The sequence below is a fragment of the Hyposmocoma kahamanoa genome, unplaced genomic scaffold (genome assembly GCF_003589595.1).
Source record: "Hyposmocoma kahamanoa isolate Upper Pololo Valley unplaced genomic scaffold, ASM358959v1 88, whole genome shotgun sequence".
Classification (NCBI taxonomy): Eukaryota; Metazoa; Arthropoda; class Insecta; order Lepidoptera; family Cosmopterigidae; genus Hyposmocoma; species Hyposmocoma kahamanoa.
In genome coordinates this window covers 4,260,283-4,269,061 of record NW_020654466.1, presented here as the reverse complement: position 1 = coordinate 4,269,061, position 8,779 = coordinate 4,260,283, and the positions used below count along the sequence as shown (strand labels likewise).

The following is an 8,779-nucleotide window of genomic DNA, read 5'->3' as shown; positions in this document are numbered from 1 at the left end:
AAAAAATACTCAAACAATAAGATTCCTTACTAATGTCACTACAATTTAGAAAAGTTACGTATAAATCGGCCCATAATAAAGAAAGACAGACCAAAAAATTTAAACAAATGTACTAACGCGATGTTTTGACAGCTCCACGCACATAGCCACACTTCCGTCGTCGCCAGAATAACTGAAATGGCTGCCGACAAGACGCATCACCTGACGCTTTAACGACGTGCTTCACATGTATTGCTATATATTTTCCTTGCAAAGTTATGGCTGTGAGAACAACTTACCCCGGGAACTACCAGCCCCGGTCTCCCCTACACAAAAAACTCTTGATAAAATTGTCTTTTCCGCCTTTTCTTCCTCGTTGAGTCAATTCGTTACATTTCGTACCATTAAGATATTTTCTTTAATAATTGCCATGATGATTATCCGATATATAAACGATAATTATCCATGCTGATTCATAGTTCTGTCTCTTTAATTGTTTATTCAGAATGGCAAGAAGTGAGATAAAGTGAACATTTAGTTAAACATTTTTCTTCGAGTTTGTTTAAAACTCGAAGAAAAATCTTTGGGAAAACCATTTGGTTTGTGATTTATTTTTGACACATGCGTCTCGGATACAAATATTTTCTTGTTCCAATTAATTTTATAAATAATTATCAAGGTACATTTATCTAGACAATTATAGTGATAATTATCAATTCAAACCCTGCTTAGTACACCCTTTGATAATATAGTAGGCACACCGTTTAAAAAATATGAGAAATGTGCAAAAACCTTGTCTCTTTTTGCGAACATACCTATACAATACCGTTCCCATTGTATTAACAAACAATAAACTAAGTTATCCAATAAATTTTAATCAAGTAACCAAGTCTGATTAAAGCTAAAACCTCACGAATTAATAGCACAATGTATTTTTTATGACTTTTTACTATTTTCAGTCGTTGAAAATAATTTAGTTTTTTTTGGCGTAATTAATTTGTGAATAAGTCAAGTTACGAAAAAACAACTCTTAAACTATTCTTAGAAAAGGTGTGACAGTTACAAAATGACAAAGTAAGTGGGTAGTTTAGTACTCAATACTCGCTACTTATGTTGTTGGTGACAGTATGGTATTCTAAAGGATGCATGAGGCAACGGTTTAAATGTAAAGTAGGGCAGACTGTCACTGTGTTTCGTCTGCATTGTTCATTTGGAATAATAGAAAAAAAGCACTTTGATTCTTTTGCGGACTTACATGCAATGAAACTGGCATTTGTATTTACTAAAGTACAGTTTTGCATTTCTAATTTCAATTAAACTCTATGACACTTATGTTAAGAGCGTCTCAAAATCCGTAGAAAAAAGCTAGAAAGAGAATGCTGCTGTATTTTATGAATTGAGGAGATATTACTGAGGTACAGCTTGACGCTTAAGATTTAAATCCAAGTCTATGCCGCTTTCGAAAAGAACGGTCCAAAGTACAAAGTGCCAAGCTTAACGTGCTCTTGACTGTAATAGCTGTTAATTTTTAACCGACTACAAAAACAGGAGGAGGTTCTCAATTCGACTGTACGTTTTGTTGTATGTGTGTTACACGATAAAAATTTGTGAATCGGTTTTGATGATTCTTTCTTGCTGGAAAGAGGACGTCGGTAGTGGTCCCATTTAATTTTGAAGAAAATATTCCACCTCTAAGGGTGGCAAACTAGGGGATGCTTCCGGTTTCGCACACTTTCCGGTAAACAATTTTAATGAATCTTGACAAATTAATGTGATTCCATGAACTTTTGAGGTCGGTTTTTTTAGTATTGTGTACTGATTGTCACCTTGTTTTTATTGTCAAAGAAAATCGTCGTAAATGTTTCGTAATTCTACATTCTACGTAGAGAAAATAAAATTCTATTGATTTTCATTTCGAAGATGAAATAATCCTTCAATTTGGCTCTGTGATTCAGAATTTAAAAAGTTTTGTATAATGTTTTATGGAACTAAATAACAGTCTATAAATAAATAATTTAATTTATACTTTTTGCATTCTTTATAAAAAACTGTATAAGTAATTAGAATTCAAAGTCACGTTCAGAGTCACATTATATAAATAAGGTGCCTAACGTAGTGACTAGTAGACAAGCAGGTAAGTACTTTTGTTTATGAATTACGTTTTCCACACAATCGTCAATTTGCCCATGAAAAATAACACATTAAGCGTCAAATGCTTTGCCACAAGAGTAATTTCCGCAATTTTCGCTCTATTGAAAACAATGCCAAGTTTACTTACGATTATAATTCTTTCTTAACGCTTCTCTACTATGTATAGCTTTTCGCAGCTTTGATATCTCTCTTCTTTTCGTTGCATTCTCGACAGAGCGGTCGTGGTCATCACGGAGTATGTTTGTTAGGGCCTGATGTGATGCGCTTCACGATATCTTGCCATCACTCCCTGTTAGTGGACTCCCTCGTGCACGCATGCAAAGGGCCACCTACTGCAGACTTTATTTGATCGGTCCATAGCATTGGTGACCTTTCGCGCAGTCTAGTGCCCTCTACTCTGCCGTGTACGACAAGACTTCTTTTTTTTGTAATATCAAGTGACGGGACGAACAACTCTTGCGCCTAATCGTAAGGTACAGGCCTATCCATAACACTTGCAGTGTCATTCAGAGCTTTAAATTACAAAGATCTGCGGGGCACTGCCACTGCGCCCGAAACCCGATAAGTTGACAAGTCCTAAGTGCCTGTAATTTTTTTCAGCACCCTTACTCTTCAGAACCGGAACGCAGTAATGCTAACATTACTGCTTGGCGGAAGAAATAAAGGTGGCAGTACTCCCCTGGACGAACTCTTTCACGAGGAGCTCTACTGCGACTACGACGCTCTATGGATAACGTGACCATACGTGGGGCTATACATGGGGCTTCGAGCGGAACGGTCCTGCTTTTAATCTTTGTGTACCGCTGTCCCCAAAATACAAAACAGGACACACAATAAATTGAAAAAAATAATGGCGTGAAAGCGCAAAATATAAGCCAGCCCAACAGACTACACAAGATTAGTTATTTTTTTAATTTTTTAAATCATTCATCATTAAACATTTCGTAACTATCATAAACATGGTGTTTTATTTTTAAAACAAATAATTAATTTTACTGGCGTCCCGTTCTAAGGGAAAAAAGTAATTGTCACGTTATCTATGGATTCAAGTGGATGCAAGTGTGTATTGTACCACAGCAGATAGACGCTGCTTGAAGCCGAAATCTAGGATTATGGAGACGTATGAACGAAAGTCTGTCTACGATATTCCAAGCATTTTTCTCCAACACCACATTTCCAGAGCATCTATCTTCTTCCTCTCAATTTCACGGAGCGTCTATGTCTCTGCAGCATTGAGAAATACGGGGAAAATTAGTGTTGAGCCCTTTGATGTAGTATATAATGTTTGCGCATCTGATACGTCACGGTAGTTTTCTTAGAAACATCATAGAAGAGATAATTGATAGGAAGGAGAGGCAGAGGATGACCGAGACGAAGTTATTTAAATGAGATAATAGCAAAACATAATGTCGGGTTGAATCAGAAAATCAAAGTTAGGGCGCTGAACAGAGATGGTGGGCGATTATTCCATCGACCAGGCTAGCTCTTAAATAAGAAAAAGTCACATTTTTGAAATTACCCTTTTTTCAGCCATTTTCTTCGAATGACATTAATCGATAACTTTTTATGCTTAAGAGTCGATAGTAGCTCAGTTCGAATTCAAATTTGTGAGTGAACATTTTTAGTAATCGCGTTTTCAGACCGTATACTAATCAGTGTAGGTATGTCCTCAATTTTACTATATATTTTTTTCTTTTTGATTCAACATTTTCACTGTTGTGCGGAGTCAACCAAAGCCATTTGAGGTTGTATAGGGTCATAAATAGGAGAGTTATAAAATTTCACACCTACATAATTTATTTTAAGCAGTGCGTATTATTTTTACGACTTTCATGTGATAAAAGCATTTTTGACGTATGATATACATAGGGCTTTATTCTACCAAGGGTACGATATTATCTTACCGTTCGAAGATAATCAGCTATGACAAACGGAGACCCACGTATATCGTTTCTTTTTTCTATTTTAGTGCAAAACATTTTCGCTTGTTTTACCTTTTTTATTTAACACTAATTTATTTATTTCTTACACAAACTGAAATTGAAATTTTATATTTCACACGTAATTTATTTCACGTAGGTGGGTTGAAAAATATATATTATATATTATATTTTTATTATTTTTCAAAGCCAAAGTAATAATCATTTATTCCATAGGTAAATTTTTTACACTTCAAAACGTAATTTTTTAAGCTACTGCTCGTTCACTACGCTGACCTTTCTGAGAAAATCGAGCAAGAAACTCTAGGGATTGCTCTTAATGCTATAATACATTTACTGTCAGAATACACTTTGAATCGTAATTGTGTGGAATCTAGACTCATGTTATCTTTTTATACATCTTTATCTTACATATACTATTCAATTTTGTAATATGACTTATCAATTAAAATACTTTTAATGTAAGTTTTAAACTTAGGAAATGATAATGTTAATATATTCGGGAATCTTATTGTAAAAACATATACAGTTCCCCATAAAAGAATCTTTATTTTAATTATGTGACCGTCACCGCGTACCTAAGTACCAACAAAGGATAAGACATATTTAGAAATATTTCTTGATAATTTCCTAGTGTCAAACGAAAACTCGTACCTAAATCAGAATATAAGTAGTTTGATTCTTTGTCTATTGTGTGCATATTCACATCGTTTGTTCTGGCAAACGATTCATCAACACTTTTGGTAACTAAAATCTAAAAATCACTGTAGCATAGATATTCTGAATAAAGTAGATCTGTGGGCTTAAAAAACACCTTTGTTTCAATGACAAAGGAAACGACAGGAATTTGATGAACAAATAATATGATATATGATAACTCCTTTAGCGTACGCTTGTTATAACAAAGAGGTGATACAATACTCTAGAATCGTGTCAATTTGTATAGGAACAAAAAGCCTCCAAAACCAGTAGAAGAAAAATGGTATTATATGTTATATTTCACGTAGAGCAGTTGCGCGTTTTTCGCAAACAATAGTTTGGAATTAAGGATTCTTCTGACCGGCTTAAGACCTTTCTGCGTTCATGAGTATGGTAACTCCCTAACCCGGTGTAGAAGGTAAGCAGCAAATGCACTATGCATGATATTTTTTGTTCAATACCAACTACTAAATTGAATGAAACATTTCTCAACCAAGCCGATGCGAGGCTTGTTTATTTAGGCCCCTGGTAGCTGTTTTATTCCGGAGAGGTTAGGTGATGATCCCTGACTCAGAAGATATCGTATTGTGTTATCGTGAATAACATCACCGATTTGTAGTTAATGAGTAACCACATGCAAATAATGTCGCACCTCTGGCGAAACAGTGACTGTTAAACTTACCGAAAACATGTTAAAACCGGCCCTGTAGGTACTCTCGTTCTCCGTCAGACGTCTGTCCCTACAAGAAGCATGATGCGAATGAACCTTCATACTTGACACTGCCTTTAGATATGGTCGATTATTACTTATTTGACAGCATTGACTTACAATTATATGGACGTCGGATCCGCGCTAAAAAGTGTCCGCACTTGTAAGGCGCTAAAATCGTATACAGAGCGCCAAACTCCGCTTTAGTCTTCATTTGTTCGACAGACAGCGCGATACTGCGATGACATTACAATTTGAATTTCGAATAGGTTGACTTGGGACATTTTTTTCTTGGTTTTTGTATTAGACCCGTCGTCCATTTATTTGTAAGTCAATGTTTGACAGTAATTGTTTTGGACGGATGTCGGAAGAAGTACAAGACTACAGCCACTGAGCAGTTTTGAAGCGCTCTTTTATATCGTTATATTACATCAATAAGCAATAAGCATACATACATAATGTGTCGCTGTTATATCCGAATAAAATGCATTTTTAAAAGGGTAGTATTTAACCGCTCACCAAAAAAGCAAGTTTTTTCACAGCCAAATAAACCACCTCCCCAACAGAAGTACTGATCGCACATCAAAAGAAAATTAATTCGCAATGCATATCTAACATCTAAATAGGGAAAAGCGAGGCAGATTCGTACACTTTTTTAACTATAATTTTGGGCTACTAAATGAAATTATAATGAATATTTTTTCTACCTAATTGATAATATAACTAATAAACATTACTAATTTAATCTCTTCTTTGATAAATAGCATTGAATAATTGAAAAATTTTGATTTTAACAAGAAATGGGAATTGTCCAATTCTGCCCCAACTGTGGGGTACTTTGATACATCGCTTGGGGCACTTAGAATGAGTGAATCAACGTAGTGTGCCATTCCTGGTTGCCTCGTATTATCAGCACTAGGTGATCAACTGTTCATTAAGTATGTCGCTATATGTGCCTCCGCAGTTGATCTATCAAGACTTCTTTCTAGGGCACCATTTGAAAAGTGATCTTTGTAATGTAGTCTTGGAAGTAGAAATACAGGAGGAAGAGCTGACTATAGCGCAAAAGTCACTAGTTCACCTCTTTACAATGACTTGTTGAACAATGAACAGTTTTATATTTTTCGCACAAAATAACTAATTCCTAGCACTTTGATACGTACCAAACTGTCCCAATCACTAGTGTATAAAAGTAAAAAACACTAGTTTACCCTGTATTAAGACGTAAAACCTTGTAACGTGAACAAAACTGCAGTGGCACTCGTATTTGTGTCGCTTATTTGTTTAGTTAACAGCTGTGAAAACACTTTGTGACCTGTCGAACGAAAACGGCTAACTGGTAAGCTGCATCATTACTCACACGTACAAAGGCACGTTTTAGTATTATAACAACAAATATTATGTTTGAAGGTATGGAGATAATGAACGTGCCCCCAGTGTCAAACCTACTACCTCAACTTAGGGTGTTAATAATAATAATAATAATCCCTGTACTATGAGTATCAGAGTTATGGAATTCACTCTGGGGCAGTTCCAAGAACACCCAGACCAGAACTAAATTAGAAAAGATCATTTCCCTAATTGGTCCTACCGGGACTCGAAGTTGCGATATGTTTGTTCTCTTCCTGTTCACTACAATGTGTAGTACAGTGGGAAATATTAAAATAAGAAAGTAAATTACAATTGAATTCGTCAAAACAATGAAACGGTACCACTAATTCCTAAGACAGATATCCCCACGAAGAACCACAATCAATCTTTATTAATATTTATTTAAATCTTTCTTCACATTTATCATTTCCATAAAATGTCGAATGTAGTATCCACGTGAAACAATGTTTGTAGTAGGTATGAAAACCGTTCTTAATAAGATTCCAGCCAGTATTTACTGCGACTGTATTCCGTTAACAAGTGCTCGCGTTCCTCATGCAGTGAATTGAATAATGCTGCCCTACATGCACATAATATGTACGGAGGACACCGGACGCGCCAACACCCATCAATCGAGCTCTTTACCAATATTTATCTACGTACCTAGTTATTTACAATCACCGATATATTGTTTAATGTTACATGACACACCTTGACTTGAACTCTGCATGGAAAAGTTTAGGGAGACAATGTCAGAACAGCCAAAACACAATAAAAACGGTCTTGAATTTTGCACAAATTGGTAAAACTGCTGTTATCCAATTTAAAAATATTTTCAAGAATACTTTCCTCTCTGACCTTTGAATGAATGAATATTGGAATCATTCTTAATAATAGAACAACGATTATATATATATATCGGTATGTACTCGCAGATGGGACAATCATCCGTGTGCGCAATTATTTTTAAGTACTTTACAAATTTAAAAAAAAAATCGTTTTACACATACATTTCCCATAATCATAATCGCTGTAATACGTGAGAAGTGCTTCATGACTTAAGTTCAATGGCGATTTCTAATAGGGTTTTATCGTCGTCAATTTATCTAGATGATTAAAATAATGATAGTTGAATTGCTATACAACGATGTACTCAATTGTTTGATTCGTATTTCTTGAAATAAGTACTTGAAGTTTTACCGGAAAGGAGTGGAAAACGGAAATGGACATTCTGGCAGAGTCATCTAGTGAATGCCTTAAAAACTTCCAAGTGCTGTTTTCTGTTGATAGTATGAAACGAATGAGATAGATGGTATTGGTTGTAGTTCATACGGAACTGACTAGATGGCGTTAAGAGTTATGTTTAATATTTTAAAAAACTTTTGTAAGAAGTTTCATCACGTTTCTTTAGTATTCGGTGAAATAAATTTTAGATTGTTACTTACATTTTCATTGTTTTTTAGAGTCACTTGTAAATAGAAGCTACACTGTTTTTTTTTTAACTAAGATCAAGTTGTCGCGAAATATGTAATTTTAACACCGCTATCTTATAATAGACATAGATTTAGTCGAGTAAATCGTGTTGTTAAAAAACCTGTTTTTTTTCTGAGGTGAAAAAAAAACGTGAAAGAAACCGTTTTTTTTCTGGAGTACGTTTTTTTCCTAAAAGTATGAAAATAAAAATATGACAATTGTATTATTTAACTACATTTCCTCTTTTGTTGTTAACACCTGTAACAGTAGTAACACTAGTAACACCACAAATGAAGATTAAATTTTTGTTATAATTACATGGTAATTTATTTTTATAAATTTAATTTAATTTTTTAATAAATATCTATATAAATATTAATTGATTAATTAAAATATTCACATACATATATTCTTACAACAAAAGTTAGCATCTTATTTTATTTCAGTTATTCCATTT

The 8,779-nt window shown here is 34.5% G+C and overlaps 1 protein-coding gene across 1 annotated transcript in view; it reads left to right on the top strand.

Annotated features, from left to right (window-relative positions):
* Nucleotides 1-8,779, top strand: part of LOC113236059 (putative inorganic phosphate cotransporter) — a 124,622-nt gene that overhangs the window by 81,936 nt on the left and 33,907 nt on the right. The gene's annotated exons all lie outside the window — the stretch shown is intronic.